The sequence below is a fragment of the Eubalaena glacialis genome, chromosome 17, assembly GCF_028564815.1.
Source record: "Eubalaena glacialis isolate mEubGla1 chromosome 17, mEubGla1.1.hap2.+ XY, whole genome shotgun sequence".
In the NCBI taxonomy this organism is placed as follows: Eukaryota; Metazoa; Chordata; class Mammalia; order Artiodactyla; family Balaenidae; genus Eubalaena; species Eubalaena glacialis.
This window is the reverse complement of record NC_083732.1, coordinates 81582992-81608103: the sequence shown is the minus strand read 5'-3', so window position 1 is coordinate 81608103 and position 25112 is coordinate 81582992.

Here is a 25112-nt window from a genome sequence, read left to right as displayed (position 1 = left end):
CCATTGGTCCTACTGGAAGAGGAGTGATATAACCGAAATGTAGGTTTTGGCAGGTGAAAGGTGAGAAAGACTCTCTCCTGGACCCAACTTTAGTCCAGCTCCTCTGAGCTTCCTTCCTGACTAAGCCATACCCTTGGCCCTGTCCTTGCTGGGCCTGCATAGCCAGTCATAGTGAGAATCCTGCTGAGTTAATTTAGCAGGAATCTCCCACCCTTGTTATCTGATCACCCTGGCCTGCCTTCAACAAGTTCTGCTTAGCAAGAATCCCCCCTACACTTGATGTCTCCTCTTAGTAATTTTCCATCCACTGACCATCTCCCTCCCAACCCAAATCCTTGGCTATAAATCACCACTTTTCCTTGTATTCAAAATTGAACTCAGTTCTATACTGAAGTCTCTTTTCCCCTATTGCAATAGTTTTTTGTTTTTTTTCTTTAAATAAAATCTATCTTTACAGCTTTAACTGGTGTCTGGCTCTGGTGCTCTTTGCCAAAAAGAAGATACTGAGAGTTTGGGAAGGTAAATAATAGACAGTCTATGAAAGGGCTTCATTCCATGGAAAGCTATTGTAGGGTTTTAAGAACTCTGGTGTCACTGTTTATTCACATGTAATAAAAATCAGTCTCATTGGATAACAGAATAAGGAGTGGATGAATGCAGGGAACAGTCAGAAATCTAAGACATGAATACAGGTAAAATGATTTTACTGTTTCCTAGTTAAAGATCATCAGGCCCCTTTAAGAATCAGTCCCTAACGTTTATTGCAGCTTTAAAATAGGCCTTAAACAGGAAGGTTCAATGACAAGGAGGCCTGGAGAGGAAGTGATAGCTAAGTAAAAATCTGAAATATAAGTAGAAATTAGCAAGGTAAAATTGGAGTGAGTTGGATGACAGGTTGGGGTAGCTTTAAGCACTGAAGTGAATGAAATGGGAAAATGTGTGATGTGTCCCAGGTGCACGATGGGAAAAAATATCTCCCCCAAATTCAATAAAGTGTGATAAAAATATTAGTAATCCCTTCTCACCTTTTGTGATTCTGTAAGTCTAGAACTAAAATAATTTATTCATTGTTATTCATTTTCATCCTAAACACCACTTGTGCTACCTAACACATCACTACTGGTATTATACAATTGCCGTTCTCCGCATCTGTGATGTGAGCCTCCCAAGCTTTCCATCACCTCTTCCTGGAATGTTCTCTCTCCTTCTTTGTTGCTGGACAACTCTTATTGCTCCCCAAGGTCCATAAGGAAGTTGATGAGATAGCTAAGCAAGAGATAGTGTATTCATCAGCTTGGACTGTCATAACAAAATACCACAGAGTGGGTGGCTTAAAAAGCAGATGTTTATTTTCTTACAGATCTGGAGGCTGGAGGTCCAAGGTCAAGATGGCAGCAGTATTTGTTTCTGGCTCTCCCTGTCCCTGGCTTGTAGATGGCCACCTTCTCACTGTGCTGTCACATGACCTTTCCTCTGTGCCTGCTCGTGGAGAGGTGGGGAGGGAACGAGAGAGAGAGAGAGAGAGAGGGAGGGAGGGAGGGAGAGAGAGAAGGAGACAGAGGGAGGGAAGGAAGGGAGGAAGGAAGGAAAGAAGAATGGAAAAGAGCGCTTTCTGGTGTTTTGGTGTTTTGTTCATTCAACCTTAATTACCTCCTTAAAATTCCTATCTCTAAATATAATCAGTTTAGGTGTTAAGGCTTCAACATATGACTTCTGGGGGACACAGTTCTGCCCATAGCAGATGATGAATTCACTAGGGCATTTGGGCACATGAGGAGTGGACCACCCTGTATTACAGTTGATGATATTTTATACTCAGCTGCATTGTATCTATTTTTGGGCAGAACTACAATGTTAAACTAGATTCTTGAACATCTGTGAGGTTCCCACTGGGCTGAAGCAAGAAATAACAATGTGCACACTCAGAAATATTTCTTGACTAGAATAAGAGCTTAGCTACAAAGAAAGTCTTTTTCTGATCCAGCTGGTATCCAACTGATGTATTATTTGGACTTGGGCTTGATAGCAGAGAATAAAAATTGATTCTGCTCCTTGATTTTCAGAGAAAGTTATTTCCTTAAAGAAGCTGGCACCCTCTGCAAGCTAGCAGCCCTTTTAAGGTCTGGAATTTCTTTTTCTTTATTTGATTTCATCTCAATCTCCCCCCCCCCCCCCACTTTAGAGGAAACAAAGTATATCAAAGCAAGAATGAAACAATTTGGAGACATTGATGCTGGGTACGTGTTTAAAGACCCCCTGTTCCGAATAATTTAACAACTTCCTCAATGCAAAAATTAAATACACTTGAAAAGTCCAAGAGTGGGATTGCAGAGAAGGATTAATAAGAAGCAGAAGTGTTCCTATTTGAGCAGATGAAATGAATTCTCCATATTTCCTTTTATACTACAATGATTATTTGTTAGACTTATAGCATCTTAGGTTACATAATTCAACATTTTCATTGTTTTAAAGTCCTCTTAGTTGTATCATTTCTCAGTTTTCAAAGCATTTTCTGACCTTTTAGTGCATTTCATCCTCATAATAATCATGTGAGTTTAGCTGGGCAGGTTTTTTAAAATTCAAGTTTGTAAATAACAACAACAAAAAATATCAAGGACAGTTTTAAAACATTTAGGAATATCCCTTCAATACTCATTATTTCCTGAACCACATACCAGAGATTTTCTTTGGTTGATGGGTAGGAAATGAATTTTGAGTGAGGCTAAACACTAACATGATGCTTGAGGAAAAAGAAACTCATTAAAAAATGGCACAGTTTTACTGTTTATGTAATCTATCTCCTTTACAAGTCTGACTGAATTCCTCTCTTAATTAAACAAAGTCTTCTTAAAGTGTTTGACAATATTAATTATTGTATTAATATCATTGGGGAGTAGACATTCTTGAATCCTACACCATGTTTTTTCTCCCTATGAAGTTCTTCAGAGAGATGTATGTGCACACAGGAAACAGAAACTGATGGAAGACAGAACAATGTTCCACTTCATTAGAATTCTGGAAGGTTGGCGCAAAGTATATGGCCCGAGTTCAAGGTCTAATGGGGTCTTCACTCTTCTTATTGAGCCATAACCTGAGTCTCATGATTATACCATCTTCCAGCCAATATCACTGAGAGAAAATTGAATAGCAACAGAACAGGAACACAGGAAAGGTAGAGACTGTGGCCCTTCTCCTGCTATCTAGTTGCAGAGAAGGATGAAACAGAAGAAAGATAGTTCAGCCAGAAGTGCTATGGAGGGACAGGTCTTCTGTCTGCTTGCCGCTTTTGAAGTGTAGACACAAGAAGGAGAAAAGACAGAGGGAGACGTCTGGCATCCAGCATCAGGAAGGAAGCCACGTGTGGCCTTACTGCTGCCTTCTCACGGATGGCAGCAGAAGACGGGAGACCCATGCCTTTGTAGGAGACCTTTAGACCCTGCTCACTACTATACTTGGCTCAGTCAAAATCCTGGAATCTGACCAATCAAATTGATACCCTCCGAGAAGCAAAGAAGGGGTGATCTGAGTTTCCTCACAGAACTAGAGTTCTACAGTTCTGATGAAGGATGTTGGGTAGAAGAGAATCAGATTGCAGGGGTTTTTTTTCTCCCTGTTTTACACACTTGGTACCAAAGTTCCGTTAATAGTATCAGCAACTGTGTTCCAAACACAGCCGTGTCCCAACCTCTGAAAACTAGTAGAAGATAGAAAAAAATATGTATTGGGTTGGCCAAACAGTTTATTTGGGTTTTTCCGTAAGATGTTAGCTGCCTATCTGTCATCATGGAAACTGTGGTCAGTATTTTAATATTATTTTTTCTTGGAACCAAGAAGAAATGTGAACTTGGAACCACAGTCAGGATTAAGATCTGCTTACTAGCAATGGACTCTCTTCTAACCACTGTTAGTCTTTACAAGTTTCCATTCTTCTATGGTCTAACAATGTTTGCATTGTGTCTTTCTGACAATTAACATCTTGGGGAGCAAGAATGACCTAGTTCTAAAACACGTGTGGCCAAGCTTATTTTAGAATGCAGGGTGAACTGCCGATTAAGAGAAATGGCCCTCTTATTTTGAGCAGGACGTTGCTGACATCATGAATGGAGAACAAAAGATCAGTATCCCATCCCCTTGTGTCAGAGAAAAGCGAGTTTAAAAAAAAAGCTAATAACACTACCATTTCTAATTGCATTTTGATTCCATTTGCTAGAAAGGTAATATTCTCTTATCTGAAGATGGTTTTCCTTTCCTCATATCTTCAGTACAGATAGTATTATTCAACCCTGGGTCCAGAGATGTGAAATACTGACAATTTTGGATGGCTCTCTAAGCATTTAATACAGGAAATTTACTTTTGTTAAGAATAACTCAGAAGGCACTTTTCAGCGATTTCAGGCTTTAAGCTGGAATCCACAGCTGTTTCATACTAAGTTCTGAATCTCAGAGAAATTGTGATGGGGGTCTTCCCTGAAAATATGCCAAGTTCTCACAACTTGGCATATAGTCGTGCCCATTGCTATATTTCTTTCCTCTTTTTCCCCACCCCATGTGATGCAATGTGGTATGATGGACAAGCACATAAACTTTGGTTTCATCCAGTTCTAGATTTGTATCCTGATTACATACACTATTTCTGTGACTTCAGGCCCATTACTAGAACATGTCCTGTTTCTTCATTTGTATGAAGAGAATAAGAATAAGCACATGAGATATTGTAAAGATCAAATAATTTTTAAAATAGAGATATTTTAAACAAACTTCAAGCAGTTATTACCTCCACAGCCCCCGTCTACCTCAGTGAATCTGGTTTATCTACTTGATGTCTTGCTCCTAATTTTCCCAACCAGGACCATTTAACCATGGCATGGGATTTCTTCCAGAACCGAGCTTGTTAGAGGGCTGCCCTCTCAATATGTGTTAATTACTGTTACTTCTAGTCCTGCTATAATCAGATGGGTGAAGAGTTGGCAAGCAATTACCCATTTGCTAAATCTGGCCCATGGCTTGTTTTTTTGTACAGCCTACATGCTCACCGTAGATTTTACATTTTAAATGGTTGAAATTAAATCAAAATAAGAATGATATTTTGTGACATATAAACATTGTATAATATCAAATTTCAATGTCCATAATTAAAATTTTATTGGAACACAACCATGTTCATTTACTTATATATTGTCTATGGCTAATTTTGCACTAAACTAGAGTTTAGTAGTTTTAACAGAGTTCCCATGGAACACAAATTCTAAAATATTTACTATCCCATCCTATTCAGAAAATGTTTTTGCTGACCTCCAATATAGAAAATAAATCACACTTAGGTAAACCTGGCTACTACTTACTAGCCACTTGACCTTGTAAGAATCACCTTTTAAAAATGATTCTCATTACAGTATTTCTTCAAAGTGTCTAGAGAAAAATAAATGGCATATCATCTATGAAAGTGCTTGGTAAACTGGTTTCCTCATAACTTCAGTATAGATCGTATTATTCAATGCTGGGTCCATATAGCTTTGTAAAACTATATGATTTTCAAACCTTGTTTTTATCCTTGAAACCTTTTATTCACCTAAGTCTTACATGAAACTCCTTAAAGTAAAGCAGATAGAAGTAGGACAGGTGGTTGAAATAGGGAAGGGAGCTTGAAATGCTAAACACCCATCCACTACCCCTGGGTAATTTGCTGAACCCCTACGGCTTGCAAAAGAGTTTGAAACCACTAGGGGGATAAGGAAAACAAGGACTTCTCATATTTTCCATTACTAACGCTCCTTTTCCCATTTAAAAATTACTTAGTGCAACTCATGCATCCTGGGCTTCAGCATCCAGTGACTACAAAATAAGAGGACGTAAAAAATGTGCCAGTGATAGGAGAATTTCTAGTTGTTGTCAAGGTGATCAACTAATGGGTTGCTGGCTATTTCCCTGACATCCAACCTTGAGACACCACAAAAAATGATAGAGAAGGTGACGGGTTTGAGCAATGACCTTGAAAACCATGGGGAAGCCTCAGGGAAGACAGACAGTTGGGTCTTGTTTTGGGACAAGTAGTATCACAGAGGGCTACAGAGTGAGATGATTCAGATGGGGGCTAGAATGGACTTCCATTTAAGATATGCTCCCATCTTTCCCTCAAGATGCTCATGGCTGAACGAAAGCAACACAGACATGGGCTGGCAAAGGATGACAAGGAAATAGCAGGGGGGTCTAAGACTTGATTAGGTGAGTAAGACCTAATAGCATGTGCAGGTAGACCAGCTGGCCCTCTACACTCAATAAACCATCTTGAAAAAGAGCATGGCCCTGCTCAGAGGTGCAAGGTGGGTCCCTGAGAGGCACAGTTATCTGGAGGAGGGTTAGTAAAGAGGAAGTTGTTTGCCTCCCTCTCCCCCTCATTCAAATTTCCAAGGGAGGACTAGGAGTTCACAGAGCTAAAGCAGGTGACAAATGAGGAGTACAACATCAACAGAGTAAAGATAATAGGATAGACAATCCAGACAAAGTGCGACAAAAGGAACCATCAGGCAGAGCAGGCACTTAAAGAACTTTCAAAGAGACAAAGGAAGGTATTTGTAACAAAAAGCAGAGACAAGCAATTATAAAGGAAAAAAAAATTGGGCCATTATGGTCAGGAAAAATATAGTTGAAATAAAGATATCAGTATCTGAGTAGAAAAACAGAACATATATAGTCAAAGAACAGATTATTGATCTGAAATACCAGGCTAAGGACCCTTCCTGGAAAGCACCCAAGAGGAATAAAGAGAAAGCATAATTACGCAGCTAATAGATCTAAAATGGTAGAAGGAGAATATCAACCTCTTTAAGATAGGAATTCCAGGAAAGAGAAACATTACAGGTGAAGAAATAGCTAAAGAAATATTGGCTGAGAATTTCTCAATTTTAAAGGGCAGATGGTATGATCCTGGTTTAAAAACATACACGGGCACATTTTGACACAAAAAGGTGAAATTTTAGAAGATCACAAAGAAAATTCCAAAAGCTTTCAAAGAGAAAAGTAGATCACATGCAAAGGAAGGGGAGATATAATAGATTGATGTCATGTCTCCAAAGCAACACTGGATGCAATAAGCCCCCCCAAATAATACTTTCACTGTATTAAAGGAAATACAGAATTTTATTTCCAGCTTAAACATGGGGAGAAAACAAAGATATCCTTGAACATATAAGGCCACAGCCTTCAGGCCACTCTCCCACTCCCTGTGATCCTGTTAGCCTGCTTTTCATGCTTACTCTTTTGTTATATACGTCAAGCACCTTCATTTGAAATTAAAAGCCAAGAATTTGACTCTGTATTCTCCAGGCTAAATAACTCTCTCCCATGAATACAGTGAGTTTAGAAGATTATTCTTCCGCCTGAATCGTAGGAAAAAGGGTGCTGGCTACAAGATATATGGAAAAAACAACCTGGATTGATATCTCAAAATATAGACGTCCCATGGGACGTTTGAGTAACAGACTAATTTCACCTACTGTTCACAAAGACTTTGCAAAGTCCCTAGAGGAGAGAAAGCAGCACCAACATACAGACGAAGGTAGTGAGGCCAAAGGAGGTACCTGACTGAGCTGAAGTTAGCAAGCGGTTGCTTTCAGCCATAAAATGCATTTTTCTGAGCCTGAAGAGCCCAGTTTTCTACCACATCATATTGCCTAGTACAGTGCCTGGGACAGACAAAGTGCTCCATCTGTACAGGTCAAGTGAATGGGTGAATAAATGAAGTAATTATGAGTCCCTTGTGAGCAGAGATGTGTGTGTGTGTCTGTGTGTGTGTGTGAATTCTCCAGTGCTTAGCACGGTGCTGCTTATAGTGAGTACTTAGCAGATGTATATCAGTCAGTTGAATGGATGCACAAAAGACCTAATGAATGAATGGACTGACATGAGTTCTTTGAAGGTAGGGTTAGTTTTATTGGTTTGTTAACAGTGCCTTGCACTGTACCTGACTTACAGTAGGAACTGAGTAAAAGTTGTTGAATGTTTGGTGAACGGGTAATTGATCACCATCCCCACCACTCTTACATTCCTGGTACTACTGATGCTGTTGCCAACAAATACAGGGAACTCACCATGTCCCAGGCACTGCCCTAACTCATTCACTTCCATAACAACTTTTTACTTATAAGAATACCCATATTTTATAAATAAGGGGTACACAGAGGTTAAGTAACCTTCACGCAAATTTCCTAAGATAGAGAGCCAGACGTTCTGGATTCAGAGGGCATGAAACTTAGATCTGAGACAGTGTGTTTTTTTTTAAAGCAAGAACACGGTACAAAAGTTATACGTTTCCATTAATAGTATGGCCACTGACTTTAAACTGTGCCTTCTAAATCCTAACCAGCATGTCCCCAATTCCAGCTTTCATCTCAGACTGCATCCAGATTGTCCTTCATCTTCTGCATTTGGTTCTCAAAGTATCTCTTGAGCAGGGGGTTAAATGGACAACGACAGAGAAACGAGACCATAATGGCCCTTCCAATCATCTTCCTAATGTCATATTATACTTTGAAACTTCCATCCTTTCAGGAGGATTTGTTGGAAGAAGGTCGGTACACAGAACTGGCCATGCACTGCCCATTAAGTTAATGAAGGTGGCTCAGCAGATTCCCTTAGAGCTCTCACTGAAAAGGAAGTGCCAGGCATGTCAGAATAATAATCACCATATAACACACTGATTTTCATTCACAATGAGCTTCACGAACATTAAAAAATGAGTCCTAACTACCCCTCTGTGAGGCTGAAAAGCCCACAATCCCCTCCATGGTGAATAGGGGCATAGGATGGAATTAGAAAAATATCTCTTTTCTCCCACTCTCTATTCCCTTACTACACAAACAAAAAAGAAAAGAAAAGGAAATTTCATTTCAAGCAGAACTGAAATGGCTCCTGAGTTCTGACATTTCATTAATGCTGACCAAATCATCTTTTTTCCCACCCAATTCGGGCTAGAAGCCGCTGCTTCTGGCTGTGTTTCAAAAGAGGGCTACAAGCTGAACCCGGTATCTCGGGCTTTGCGAAGAAGGCTGAGCCACATTTGTGGTCTGGAAGGGGCTCCATCCTTGCCCTGAGCTTCCTCTCAGCCAGTGGCCCCACCATTCTCTTACCTGGAACTTGCTCTGGACTCTTCCTGATCCCCAATTTCTCATATTCTGTTGATTAGTTTCCTAAATATTTTAAAATTAATTTTTATTGGAACATAGGTGCTTTACAGTGTTGTGTTAGTTTCAACTGTACAGCAAAGTGAATCAGCTATACGTATACATATATCCCCTCTTTTTTGGATTTCCTTTCCATTTAGGTCATCACAGATCATTGAGTAGAGTTCCCTGAGCTATACAGTAGGTCCTCATTAGTTATCTATTTTATACATAGTATCAATAGTGTATATATGTCAATCCCAATCTCCCAGTTCATCCCACCACTCCCCCTTTCCCCCTTGGTGTCCGTATGTTTGTTCTCTATGTCTGTGTCTCTATTTCTGCTTTGCCAATAAGATCATCTATACCATTTTTCTAGATTCCACATATATGCGTTAATATATTTGTTTTTCTCTTTCTGACTTACTTCACTCTGCATGACAGTCTCTAGGTCCATCCACATCTCTACAAATGACCCAATTTCGTTCCTTTTTATGGCTGAGTTATATTCCATTGTACATATGCAAGACAGGAACACATACCCACCCATCAGCATACGTTTCCTAAATAGTAATTGAATCCATCTCTTCCCTTCAAAACCCATCCCTACCGTTAATTACAGCTGCCATCATCTCTTCTCCTTAGCACTGAAAGTATCTCCTAATAGGTCTCCTCGATTCCAGTTTTATGTCCCTCCTGTGAATGGCACATATTTCTGAGACTCTTATCTGGCACTCTCTCTCCCCTGCTTTTAACTCTCTAATGACTCCCAATTGTCTATAGGATAATGTAGTGGATGTATATTCATACATTTTGGCAGACTAAAGATATGGTATCTGAAATTTTCTTGATTTAAAGCATAGGGTCTATGCCAAGGGTCCTATTTAAAACATAGGGTCATCCATTAAAACATAAGGTCATCCATTAAAACATAGGGTCTATTTATTCTCCCGTTAAATCTGAGATTATGACCATTTTGACCAATAGAGTATGGCAAAATTATGCTTTCCAAATTTGGGGCATCGTTTTAGGAAGACTGTTAGCTTTAGCCTATCCTAGCGCCATGAGCCAACATGCAAAAAGTCTAAACTCCCTACTGAAGAAACTCTGATCTGTGCTCAGTAGTTACTCATTGAAGGATTAAAAGGGCACCTAAATTTGTAGAAGACCAGAAAGTTTTGCTTCCCCAAGGAGGCTGCTTGGAACTGAAGCCAGGAATCTAAATGACATATAGAACGATTGGAACTGATGGGTGTATCAAGTTAAGGAGCTTTCTGTCTAATCCCTGGGCAAGATTTGCTCCAGTGGGAACCCAGACAGAACACCAAAGAGCAATATTAAAGAATGCCCTGGTGCTTCCCTGGTGGCGCAGTGGTTAAGAATCCTCCTGCCAGTGCAGGGGACACGGGTTCGAGCCCTGGTCCAGAAGATCCCACATGCCATGGAGCAACTAAGCCCTTGAGCCACAGCTACTGAGCCTGCGCTCTAGAGCCTGCGTTCTAGAGCCTGCGTGCCACAACTACTGAGCCCACGTGCCACAACTACTGAGCCTGCATGCCACAACTACCGAAGCCCGCACTCCTAGAGCTCGTGCTCCGCAACAACAGAAGCCACTGTAATGAGAAGCCCGCGCACCACAATGAAGAGTGGCCTCTGCTCGCCGCAACTAGAGAAAGCCCGTGCGCAGCAATGAAGACCCAACGCAGCCAAAAATAAATTAAAAAAAAAAAAAAAAGAATGCCCTAGAATATGAAAAGTGATTCCAGCTCCCAGAGTCTCAGTTATGCAGAAATTCACACCCGGGCCTCCGCAGCAAGCAGGTCAGCCAAACAAGTCCAAGGACTTTTCATATTTTAGACCTTGGCTTACCCGTTTTCACTTCCTATAGAAAGCTTCTGCTGATATGGCTGCCCCTTCCCCCCATCCCACACACATACACTGCACTGCTCAGGGTTCCAATAGCACTCTACACCTCTCATTATTCAGCATTATCACACTCCATTAGAACTGCTTACTTAAATGTCTACCTCCCTTAATACCATAATTGCCATAGAGGCAGGGACCATCTTGTTCATTATTACATTCCTAGCACCTAATTACAGTGTCTGGTGAACAATATACCCTAAGTAAACATTTGTTGAGTGAGTCAGCTCAGCCTCTTTGAGGACAGTTGCTCTTTCCTTTCTTTATCCAGTTATCGCCCTACTCATCATCTAGATCCTTGACTGCTCATCATGTCTTCGGGAGAGTCGTCTCTGATCTAGCCCTCTAAATCAAACTCCTGTTTTTCTACTCTCTTGTCATTTGGTATTTCTCTCATCACACTTTTCATTATTGCAATTTTATATTTTCACAAATAGTATTAGGTAGTTTGATACTTTTAGCTTAGGTAAGACTAGGATAATTATATCAATATATTACTGCACTGACAGATCTGAGAATTTGGCTATGAAATACAAAATAATAGTTTAAAACACACTTTCATACATTCTTTGACTTTATTATTTTATGAAAAAGATGGAATTTTACTTTGTTGAACTTGAGGGACTTCCCTGGTGGTGCAGTGGTTGAGAATCCGCCTGCCAATGCAGGGGGCACGGGTTCGATCCCTGGTCTGGGAAGATCCCACATGCCGTGGAGCAAAGAAGCCCACGAGCCACAACCACTGAGCCCGTGTGCCTCAACTACTGAAGCCCACAGGCTGGTGCCCACGCTCCGTGACAAGAGAAGCCACCGCAATGGGAAGCCCGTGCATCGCAACAAAGAGTAGCCCCTGCTCGCCGCAACTAGAGAAAGCCTGCACGCAGCAATGAAGATCTAACACAGCCAAAAATAAATAAATAAAATAAATAAATTTAAAAAAATAAAAAATGAAAATAAAGATAGGATTAAAAAAAAAATGTTGAACTTGACAAGTAAATAGGTATTAGACCCTGGTAAATAAATCTTTCTGTTCTGTGGGCACTGATTGAGTTGGTTATCAATAGTGACATGGACCTCTTTCCCCTTGATTGTCATGGTGCTGGATTTGTTTCAAAGGTGACGAAAGGGGTTCCCATATGTGATTTTTAAAAATCCTGTTAACAACCCCACAAGATAGTCAGCAGAGGGCTGGGATCACTTTTATGCCTACCTACAGATAAGTATTTATGCAGTTTGCTAAATGTCACAAACATTTGTGGGTTATCTGAACTAGGAAAAAAACAAAAATAAAATCAGAAACAAAAGAAAACTGAGAGTCTTTGTCTTACTGTCTTATATGATGTTAGTGAAATATTATTTAGGTATAAAGCAATGTTGATAAACAACAGACTCCAAATGTCAGCAGTAGGGCTTTATTGGCCATCATCTTTAATATTTCTTAGATATCCATCAACTATTTTGAGCTTTACGTATTTGTGGGACAATCGTGCCCTTCAGGTAACTTCTGTGCATTACTCCTTGGGTTTTATCCCTATAGGTCTAAACTTCTTCCTGAGAGTAGATTGTGTCATTCCCTTTGCCTCAAACATCAAACTCCTTGGAAATGTTCTTGGGTGCTGAGATTACGCCACCCAAGCTACACTTTACATCTTGGCATTGTTGATCATAAGGTGTGGGTGTAGTTAGGACCACCCATGAATAGTCTGGGGCTCCCTTCCTGGGCACAAGGATTGAGTAGGCAAAGCTGTGTAACTTGCTTTGGCCAGTGGGATGTCAGTGAAAGTGATGTGCATTTCTGGAAAGAAACATCAAGAGCCAATGAACGTTTCTCATATCCTCTTGTCTCTGCTATGGTGATTATAAAAGCTTGCTTGATATGGAGTCTCCATCAGCCTCATTCCGCAAGTGACAACAATGATTGGAGGCTTCCTGCCAATCTGCTTTGCACAAGTAGCGTGAGGAAACGATAAACCTTGATTGGTCTTCTTCTTGATTGGTGAATCTGTTTCTGTTTTGTAAATAAGTTCATTTGTATCCCTTTTTTAGGAAAAGAATTTGAAAAAGAATAGATATTTGTATATGTATAACCGAATCACTTGGCTGTATACCTGAAACTAACACAACATTGTAAATCAACTACACTCCAATATAAAATAAAAATTTTTTTAAACCCCCAAAAAACAACAACAACAAAAAACCAAAAATAAACTTTTATTGGTCTTAACCATGGAGACTTCCAGGCTATGTGTTACCATAATATAATCAAATCTATTTTTTAATAGAAATCCATTTTTAATTAATTTATTTTATTTTTGGCTGTGTTGGGTCTTCGTTGCTGCATGCGGGCTTTCTCTAGTTGCGGCGAGCGGGGGCTACTCTTCGTTGCAGTGCGCGGGCTTCTCATTGAGGTAGCTTCTCTTGTGGAGCACTGGCTCTAGGTGTGCGGGCTTCAGTAGTTGTGGGACGTGGGCTCAGTAGTTGTGGCTCGCGGGCTCCAGAGAGAAGGCTCAGTAGTTGTGGCACACGGGCTCAGTTGTTCCGCGGCATGTGGGATCTTCCTGGACCAGGGCTCGAACCCGTGTCCCCTGCATTGGCAGGTGGATTCTTAACCACTGCACCACCAGGGAAGCCCATCAAATCTATTCTGATGGACATGGAAATTGACACCTGAAAGGGAGAGTGCTGCTATTACTATATATATGTGTATATACAGAGAGAGAGCTGGCTTACAGTTTGGCTACTGGGCAGTGAGGGAGCTCTTGCTGGAGGCTGGAAAATGGAGATTTGTTTTATGCTGTAGCAAATATTTGACAAATTTTCACCCTGTCGAAACGTGAGATGCAGATTATATAACTAATGCACTTGTAGTTCTAAGGGAAGTGGTAAAAAAATCAGAATGTTACTATCTTCTTGGGACATCACAAGGAGTGGGAGTGAATGAGGGTGACACAGGAAAGCCCTGCAACTTCACTTCCTAAATTACTGGACGTCAGAAGAGGTCTTCCCTCGGGGAGGGGTGACTATACTGCACGTTTATAAGTCAGTAGGGTGGACATGCATAAATCAAGTGGGAAAAACCTTATGTGTCCTTTTCACATGCTATCAGCTGGTAGCTATTGAGTACCAGCAGTTTGCCTGGTTTGGGAAATATAAAGAAGAAAACAGAGCCTGCTGTTCTCTGGGACTTCATGTTTTCTGTAGGCAAAGACAGAGTGGCTCACAGCTTGACATTAGACCTAGGTTCTCTTTAGAGGTTCACTGCTCACTAGCTGTGTGACCTTGAGCAATTTCCTTCACCCCTCCGAGCTTCAGTTCTCTTCACCATGAAGTGGAGATAATGGTATCAATCACAGTAGATTGATGTGGGAATGAAGAGGCATTCAGTGGTTGCTATAATTATATTTGAATTATGATAATAGGGAGTGTTATATTTGAATTATGATAATAGAGAGTCTTATAATGGCACTGCAGCCAAGGCATAAAATGAGTGAAGTGAGGAAGCGCTTTTCTTTGGCTGCAGGATCCAGGGAAGGCTGCTTATGAGAGGCAACACTGGTCCAGAGGTTCCCAGATAGATAAGCAGGGGAAGGGCATTTTAGGCAATGGGTAAAGCATGTGAGAAAAGATGGGACCCTGGGCAGCATTGCTTATTCACGGGATTACAAGCAATTCTCTTGGCTGGATAAAGACCGTCAACTGACTGGGTAGCAGCTGAGGTCCAAGAGCTAAGAAGGGACTCGATGCAAATCCACTCATCATTTTAGAGCGTTTGTCTTTTTCTCTTCAATGGATGGTTCCAAAGGTAAGCTAAGAGCAAAAAAATGCTTATTCACTTAAATTTCATCCCCATCACTGTGTTTTCCTATTAAATTTAGATCCATTTTTCTACCAAAATGTATGCTTTCTTGGGCAGGAGGGAGCAAACTCGATGACTTTGGATGTCGGTAGGTTCTTTGAACTCAGCGGAGAGATCTTTCCAAATGAAAATTCTGAGAAAAACCCTGCTCCCTATGCTTAGAGGGCCTCTATATTCCACTCCTTATCTACCCATGAAAAATGCTTCCAATTATCTGCCTGCCTCTATTATTTGAAATAGTTCCGCATCCACCATTCAACCCAGATAATTGAGCTAAACCTTTAAAATGGGTTTTTAATGGGAGAACCAGGCAGTGGGGAATACGTTGATCTTGGTAAGTAAAGTTTCTCACGATCAAAGGCAGACTAATTAAAGCTTGACAGCCTATGTGAATATGCACGTAAAAAAAAATGTAGCTCTCCACGGAGGCATATTAGCTCAGTACCTATGTCCTTTCTCTAAGGCATTGGAACAAGGTGTTTTAAAGAAAGAGATGTGCAGGCTTAAGAAAAAAGCTCTAGAACCCATTTTTTCCCAAATAAAAACTTTTATGGAACAACAACATATATAAGGTTCATTTAGGGCTGCTCTGGGGTTAACAGGGCAGGGGTACACTCCCTTGAAATTTCCCTTAATCTATCCTAGTGTCCCAAGTCTTCCATGCCAGATTCCAAGGCTTTGGAGCACACAGGGAGGTGACCACTAGCCAGGAGATCTTTCTCTGATTTTTCTGTGGGTTCTTAGGCAAAGCATTTTTGCCTTATTTTCATCATCTGTGGATCTGAGGGCTTGACGAAATGATCTTCGAAATCCCTCGTGGCTGCACCATTCTGTGAATTCCAATAGATTCTTCACTGCAGGTAGGGGCTGCGCTTAGAGTTAATATTAACAGCTGCTTTTCAAGGTTCCGGGTCGTAGGCTTTATTTAAATAATCTCTAATTCTCATTGCAACACTAATTTTTAGATTCCAATGCTTCCATTTTATAGATAAGGAATATAAAACTCAGTGATGTTTGGAGACTTGCCAAAGTTTGTGTAGCTTGTAAGAGAGGAAGCAGTGATTGGAACCCAGTTCTCTCTGATTCCAAAGTCCACACTTTCCATTGTGTTGTCCTGTCTCTGACTGAGTGAAGGTAAAACTGTCTGTAGCTGCGTTTCAGGGCGTTTATGTGTGTAAATAATTAGTGCTTATGATGGTAGTAGACTTCCTATTCAGGCTATATTGTCAACTAATAATAAACCCACCTTCTGGGGTAAAATAAACTTTTCCCTTTCGATTTAGTCAGGAGAAAAACTAGAGATTTATGAGAACCATCTTCACACATATAAAAGGCTGGTCATATGTAGTGAGCAGCACATAGTAGGTGCTCAGAAGTATTTGTTAGATAACATATTCTTGGAGGCCCTAACGGGTTGAACTAAGCCCAGTGGGTAAAACTGATTTAAAACAATTTAAGGACAGTCTTTCTGCAAGAATTGTCTGGAGACTTGATGGGCTGCCCTGGGAGATGTGTTTGTTCTCATGCCAGGAGAACTAGAAGTGCTCAATAAATTCTCATTTCTTTCTCCTCCCCCTTAACATGCCCTTTTTCTTCTCAAATCAAATCGACACGGAGACATGTTTACTCTGGTAAGAAGGCAAAGAAGCATACAGAATGGAGGGCAAAGGCAGGGAGCAGTTCCATTAACAGATGCACGGGCAGTAGCAAAGCCATTCTCTGCTTGACACCTTCTCTTGGCCTTCTTTGCTGAGCGAACATTTGAGCCCCAGATACCATTTGATTTGCATGCTTGGGGGAATAATAAAAGAACCTGATTATGAAATGAAATGGCCTGCGAGCTCATCAAAGAGTTGGAGATTGCTGCAGGGGAAAGATTACTGTCGAGTTCCGCCCATGGCCCCTCGCAAATAAGAAAATAGTTTCTAAGAAAGAGCAAAAGTGAAGTTGCTAGGCCAATGGTTCCTGTGTGTGTTAGCAAGGACTAGAAGTGAATCAAAAACTCTTTTTGTGATAATCCAAGCAGAGAGTAAAAGTGGTAAAGTATCCCCAGGCTTGGCAAGTTTTGAGAAAAGGTTACCTTGGATAAATTGCTGCATTCCTGTAATGAATTCTAAAGGAAGACTTTTGAGAAAATGAACAACTTCAGATTTTGTCCCCGGCCACCACCATTTTGATTTGATTTGGTCTGAGTAAGAATTGAGAACTACTCTTTTCCAACAGAATACCTCCCCCTCCCACTACGGCAACCCGCATGGTAACAGCTGATCATTTGACGATGGGCAGCTGACCCAAGCTCGTCCAATAGAATCTTTTATAAGTTCCTCTCAACTTGAACGGAGAAAGTCACCATGTTCTTCTTCATCCATGAGAGTTCTGAAGTGTGAAATTTGTAAACCCCGGTTGCCATATTTCCCAAAACAAGGGTAATCTGACTACAATGAGAATGCAGCTGAGCCATGGAGAGAGGTGGGAAGGAGGTACAGGCCGAGGAAAAGAAACTTGATGAGTTCAAATCCTTGCCTTCAGTTCTCCTTGGAACCCTCTTGCATCCCTGCCATCCCCTCATTGTCCTTGAGGAAGAGAAAAATAACCCCTGACACTCAGCAGGTGGCCTGGCACCCACAGGGCTCCTGGAACAGGTGGCCCTGTTCTCCTGTTGAACATAAACAATTACACAGAACATCAACAGCAGAAAAGCTACTATGTGACAGTGATGGATCAAGGCAAACACAGAAACACAGAAAAAAACATGAATGTTGTCCAAGCCACAAAATAACAAACACCGCCCATCCTGGCTAATTTTAGTGCCTGCACTTCTTTACTGATTGTAGTTTAGCCTCGATTAGTCTTCTCTCCTTAGAGGTAAGATTTACTAGGATCCCCAATCATAAGAATACCCTTGCTACCTGACAGCATCCTGTCTAGAACATACCCTCGCTTCTTTAAAACCTCCACAAAATCACCCAACCAAAGGCCAAATCCTATCACAGCTTCTTTTTTTTTTTTCTTTTTTAAAATTAATTAATTAATTAATTTTATTTTTGGCTGCATTGGGTCTTTGTTGCTGCACGCGGGACTTTCTCTACTTTCCCACTTTCTAGGCGAGCAAGGGCTACTCTTTGTTGTGGTTCGCGGGCTTGTTGCTGTGGCTTCTCTTGTTGCAGAGCACGGGCTTTAGGCGCGTGAGCTTCCTTAGTTGTGGCACGCGGGCTCAGTAGTTGTGGCGCATGGGCTTAGTTGCTACGCGGCATGTGGGATCTTCCTGCACCAGGGCTCGAACCCATGTCCCCTGCACTGGCAGGCGGATTTTTAACCACTGCGCCACCAGGCAAGCCCAATCACAGGTTCTTTCAACACCTTTTTACTGAGAATTCTCCCTTGATGCAATGAGTGAGAAACATGATTTGTTTAACTACAGATGAGTTTCTGGTGGTTTTTGGCTGGAGGACATTGACCTGCTGGTCAACCCAATCCTTAATCCCCTGGTATAACCCTGGCAGTCATCTAATTAATTTCTCTTTTTCCCTGAACTCATCCAAGTTGGGTTTCTGTCACTTGCTACCAAAGGCCCTGACTAATGTGGTTCAGTATGATCTCAGTGTAAAAACCACATAGCATTTGTGCTCTTTCTAGAGTTACCCAATTTTGCTTGCTCATACCTTTGCTTATTGAAACTTCATTCATTCCACAGACTGAGTTTCCACTGTATGCCGGGTGCTGTCCAGGCGGCTGAGGACACAGAGGTGAATACAACACACAACACCCTGCCCTCATGGATATTTCATTTCAGTGCCACGTGGTTCCCTCTGCCTGGGACGGCTTTTCCCACTGTGTTGAAGTACTTCTTATCTTCCGTGCTCCATGTAAATGCCACTAGACTTAGGGAAACTTCCAAGGTAGTGAGCATGCACTACCTGGGAGGGTCTTCTCAGGAAGAACATATAACAAGTGCAAAGGCTCTGGCATGGCCTCTGTTGCTGGAGAAATTGCAAGGAAGCTGGACTGTCTGGAAAGAGGCAGCGAGAGGCCAAGTGGTGGGAAACAAGGTCAGAGACGTGAGGAAGGGACAGTTCAGATAGTTCAGATGGGGCCTTAAAGGCCATGGTTAGGATTTTTAGTTTCATTGTTACTAGTGTTTGGATCTGGGTATTATCTGAAGAGAGAGTTAATGAAACTTGCTAGTGGATTCTACGTGGGTATGAGAAAAGGAAAGGGGTGGAGATTCGCTCCAAATATTTTGGCCTGTGAAACTGAGAGAATGGAATTACCATTTACTAAGTTGGAAGCATAGAGATAGGTCTTTTGGGGGGGGGGCAGGGGCAAAGTATTTAGAAATAAGAGTGTAGTTTGGAATATGATGGGTTTAAGATGCCTACTAGACATCCAAGTGTGAAATCAGTTCATCTATGCTAAGAGCCACTTTGCAAATTCTTTTTTTTTATAATTCTGTTTTTAAAGAAAATTTTATTGGAGTGTAGTTGATTTACAATGTTGTGTTAGTTTCAGGTGTACAGCAAAGTGAACCAGTTTTATATATATATATATATCCATTCTTTTTCAGATTCTTTTCCCATAGAGGTTGTTATAGAATACTGAGTAGAGTTCCATGTGCTGGATGTAGGTCCTTACTGGTAATCTATTTTATATATAGAAGTGTGTACATGTTAATCCCAATCTCCTAATTTATCACTTCCTCCCACATTTTGCCTTTGATCCAGCGAATTCTTAAAAAAAGTAAATTTCCTACCATCTCTCACTTTTTTTATCCAATACAGACACCTTTTCCCTCTTTTCTCCCAGTTGAAACCCTACTCATTCTTCAAAGAATAGTTTGAAGCCTTTCTTGTCTGCAGCTAGCATTTATTTCATATTTACTCTCTGCTCCATGAAGTCATGCAGGGACTCAAGGTTCATTCCACAGAGTGGCTCCATCCATGCAGGAGGCCATCCGGGATTCTGCTGGATACTCGGCAGCTGCCCGGCACATACGCCAGGATGGGCAGGGGAGGAAGGAAGGAGAACTGTGAGGCTGGTAGATGTGACCTCTCACCTTGACTCTCACTTTGTCTATAAGAACATAGACATATGACCCCCACTAACTGCAAGCGAGACCGGGAATTTAGGTTAGCAGAGTGGACACAGCAGAGAAAAAATGGGGTCTAGTGAACACATAATTTTTTCAGCTGCCCACCTCCCCCACATTATAAAAAATACAGTATTTTGCTGAGCAGTGTAGTGGGGTCTCTGAAGCTTTGGCCAGATGCTATCTCTTCCCCTTTGCTGACAGAGGATGGAGATGTAGCTGTGGTCGGTGGTCCCGTGGATGGCTTTGGCCATCTGGCTCTGACCCAGAGCATGGAGAGTTCACAGAACCTTGGCATCTTTCCAGACACTCTCTTTTCCACATGCAGATGTGTTCCATGCAAATAGGAAGAAAGCAAAATCCCATGTAGAAGAGCAAAGTCCATTTGGGAGCCTCCATTAAATGAAGCCCAATAAATAAGTCATTCCAACTGGGCCTCTTGGGTTTTACAAGGTTTCATTCTTCCGCCTGTCTGGAATCCCTGGTGGGTAATTGCTGTTGACAGGTTTAAGCCTCCTGATGGGCGTTTTGTCACTCAGCTCCAGATCTCGCAAACAACTTTACAGTCTGTCAAGCCCAAGCCTCTTTAAGCTGTGGCAATTGATGTCAGATAACGTTTGCTATTGTGATTCAAGGCTGATGCTTACTCTGGCATGAAATAAACGGAATCTTTACCAAGGAAGGAAATGGAAAACTCAAAGAAGGGGAAGTTACTGCAGGCAGAGGAACAGAGGCTGGCAGACATGGACCCACGTGAGGCCTGACACATTTGGGCCCTGCCAGCCCCTGGGTCAGTGAGTCAGCAGATGTGCTGGGGCACCTACCCCACCCCTGGTACTGAGTGAAGAGTGGGGGCACTTTGGGTGTGAGGTTTGGGGCCATAATTTTCTCTGTCCCATATGAAGACTCTTGTCACCCCCATGGCTCTTGAGGTCAAATGACATCCCCATATTCTAAGTGTTCACTGGTCTCATACCTTACACCGAAACGTATGATCCATCTCAGGTGTCCAGTAGAGGGATGCTTAGCTTCCGTGCCTTAATTCTTTTTAGTGATGCTCAGTTAATCTGCCCAGTTTAAATCTAGCAAAGCACTGACTTCTCACAGTGTCAGTGGAGGGCGCTTCCAACTCCCCTCCCCCATCCCTGCCTCACCCCCCAAGGTGACCATTACTCTCTTCCACTACTGCCCTTCATCCACCTCACTGGAGGGCAAGCTACGCTGACTGCCCGTTCTTCCATTAACACGACTCACGTGCTCTCAGGGCTACACCTTCATTTACCCTTCCCTGGCCTGAGCCTGGCCTGGGCCTGGCCTGCCCTCGCATGAACCTATGAACTACTGAGATGAGGAAAACAATTCAGAGGGTGCAGTTTCATTCAGATGAAAGACTTCTCATAGTATCCTCATCATCTCCTTTTTTCTTCTCCTTCCCCTCCTCCTCCTTCTCCTTCTTCTTATTGATGTATGTTAGTTTCAGGTGTACAGCACGATTCAGTTATACATACATACATATATGTATATTCTTTTTCATATTCTTTTCCATTATAGGTTATTATAAAATATTGAGTAGAGTTCCCTGTGCTATACAGTATATCCTGATGGTTATCTATTTTATATATAGTAGTGTGTATACCATCATCCCCTTTTTTAAAGGGAGTTTCCTTGTGATGGGCAAGACCTTATAAGAGAGACTGAAACTTGAAGTTTTTACTTTGAATTATGTTTATAACATTGATTTCAGAATTATAACATTTCGGATTTGTGACAACCACAGATTTGTGAACGGCCACGACACATCCCCTCCGATCTGTGTTATTCCTAATTAACGCCAGCAGACTTCTTCACAAGCTGACTTCCAGCCTGGGGTGAGTCACATCTTTATGCCATTTTTGCCCCAGCCAGCGTGTCTCTCTCAATCTAATGGGAGCAATTACTTCACAAGAATTGCCCAGTTGTTGTCAGGAACATGGCAGTCTAGAGACAATTTAGAAGAAAAACAGCCTCAAGCCTTCCGGGGTATACCATGGCCTTTGTATCCAATTTGCTTTTCTGAAGAGAAATCTCAGTCTGAAGCATTTGCTTTGGGGTAATTTGATTATACTCACAGCTCCTCCTGCAAAAAACAAAAAAAAAATTAAAAAAGGAGGTTCTGCCTCAAATTCAAATTCAGTTGTCACACTAGAAGCAAAATCTGCTTGTGATTTTTAAAATAGAAATTTGCCTTCTTAAAAAAATCTGGAACTGCATTCTCTCATTCTCTTCATATGTAGATGTGTGCGTACATACCTATCTGCATGTATTATGCATATTCATATACATGTATGTAATACATGTGTGCTCTACACATGTGTACTGTAATATATCATATACACATAGCATATGGGTTGTATATAGGCTTTAAGAATAATACCAGGTAAAACTTCGTCCTTTAGAATCATTCATGGCCATCTGTGAATTAGGAAATTTGATTTTCTGGGTTTTTCAGTTTTAAATTTCTACCTCAGTTCTTGCTCTCAGTGTCTTTATACTTGTGCATGACCTTGAGCAAGTCATTTAAAGTCCCTGAGACCTTGTGTTCTCTTAGTGCAATTTTAACCACTAGTATATGCATGGTCCTCACAGGTTATAAGATGCTTTCACATGCTGTATCTCTTTTGCTATACAGAACAATCACTAAGCGTGGGTAACTGCCATACTTATTTTAAAGATGAAGAAACTGATGCTCAGAGAGGTTGGGTTACCCACTGCACCACACAGCTGGACAGAGCCAGGGATTCCAATTCCGATCACTTTTACACAGCAGGCAAATAGCCAGGCAGGTAGTGAAGGGGTTGGAGGGAAGGACGCAGAAGGAAAATTGATAGGACAACGCAACAAATGACTACTCTCCCTCTTTCTTTTTCAACATAGTTAACAGAGACTAGAATACCATTTTCTGTGCTGGATGTACACAATCCCATTTATTTTTATTACATCTCTGCCTGAGAGGCATTAGGAGGCCTATTTACAGAGACTCAGCAAGTTAATTTGAAGCTTATTTGCCTGAAGTCTCACAGCTGGTGGTGACACTGAGACTTGAACCCAGGTCTCTGAAGCCCACGTTGCCTTTTAGAGAGACAGAACCACAAACGGAGAGGTACTGTTAGCTGACATTTACAGCTGAAGGAATTGACCACCATGGATGCTAATTTTTATTTTGCCCCAGTCACCTGGCAAATAGCCGTGTCTCCAGAAGTTGAGCCAAGGCCCTCTCATTCCCCTTAAATCACGAGCAATGCCTTCCACTACCAATTTCTGAAAAAACTTCCAGCCTTATTACCTCTTTGAGAGCTTTTTGCTGAAAACTTCTGAGGCAAGCTTTCTCTTTTTTTCCCCACCTCTGCTTTTCTATGATTAGGGTCCTTCTGACACCGGACTGCTATCAAGTTTCTATTGCTCTGTAGCACCCATCATGCAGTAGCCAGGCGTCCTTCATTTAGACAGCGTTGTAGCTTCTGGAATAACGGATACACATTTTAAATGCAGCTGGCTCTGCGGATTGTAAGGTGACACTGGGTTTAGCCCTGGGATTATCTTGCCGACCTTTATTCTACTATAGCTAGTGATGTAGACCTAGTATTAATCTGTGATGTTAATTGATCAGGGTAGAATAATGTATCTACAATTGCTTTAATAAACTTCTAAGAGCAAAACATTTGGAAAGAATTATTCTTTTGTGTGCTAAGACAGAACTTACTTACAGGGAATTATGAGCAACGGGATCTCAGCCGGTACAAAAGTTAAAGTATTTACACTTCTTCGTAACTGCTGGTTGACAACTTTGGGACTTGTGCTACAAGCATTTATTAGTTACTCAGCCACCTTAGATGTTCACATAATATTTTACACTGGAATACAAAAAAAGTAAACTGGCCCTGATAAATACCCAAACACACATATGAACTTATTTATTTCATACTTTGATTTTTTTTCCCTTCCCCAGGAGAATGAAGGTAAAGATTCATTAAACTCCTGTTATGTGATGGGCTCTTGAGATCAAAAATCTTATTTAATCTTCCCAGTGTGGTGTATCTCATCCAACAGATGAAAAACCTGAGGCTTAGCCAGATGAAGGGGCTTGGCCATGACATCAACTGGGATTCAAACCCAGGTCTTCGTAAAAAAATATATTTTCCATTCTGCCAATTACCACACGGACGTTCTCTGTCATGTGAGGCAAGGCCACTCTTATGAGCTCTTAAGACTTGTTCTCTCCCCCATGTCACAGAAGCCTTCATGCTGCCATGCACAGGGTTACAGTTTTGGTTCATCTAATCTAATGTTAAATGGATGAAGAGGTCAAGGTCAAGCTGTAGACAGAATAGTCAGTGGCCTGCATGATGTCACGTGCCAAGGGCTAACGATGGTTATTTGATGCTCCTTCCCAATTCTGAGCATTCTGAGTGATTCTTCCTGCTCTACATTATCCTTCAAATAACCTCAGTTTTCCTAGTGTTTATGTTTACTTCCTAACTGATTCAACTTTATGCAGCACGGCCATATGAATAGACATATTACTAGAATAGGCAACAATATTTTTAGGTCTAGCTCTGCCAGTTACTAATTAAATGAGATGGTACGTTACTTCCCCTAGCTGAAATTCAGGTCTCTCGGCTACAAAACTCAAATAAATAGAAACTGTCCAGCTATCTTTCAAGAATTTTATCAAATATTGAGTGAGGTCAGAGGTCACAGGAGCATGTGGTAAACACTGCCAGTACAAACATTACAGACATCTGTTAATCCTAAAATTATCATCTTCAAAAGTCATCGATTTTCCTCTTACTTTTTTGCCAACCCATAAAACTAAGACTGGTGGAAAATGTTTCCTCTATACCCTTTCCTGTTGATACTTGTATAGATTTCAACTACTTCCTCACAACTTAAATGTCATTATTGTCTGTGTTTGCTTCTCTTTCTTGTTTCCTTACTTTTCCCCTGTTTCCTTCCCTCTCCATTTCTCTCTCTCATGTCGTAAGAGAAGGTAATGGGAAAAGAAATGTGTTCATATGAGTAAAATGAAAGAAGAAACATGGCAAATGTTTTA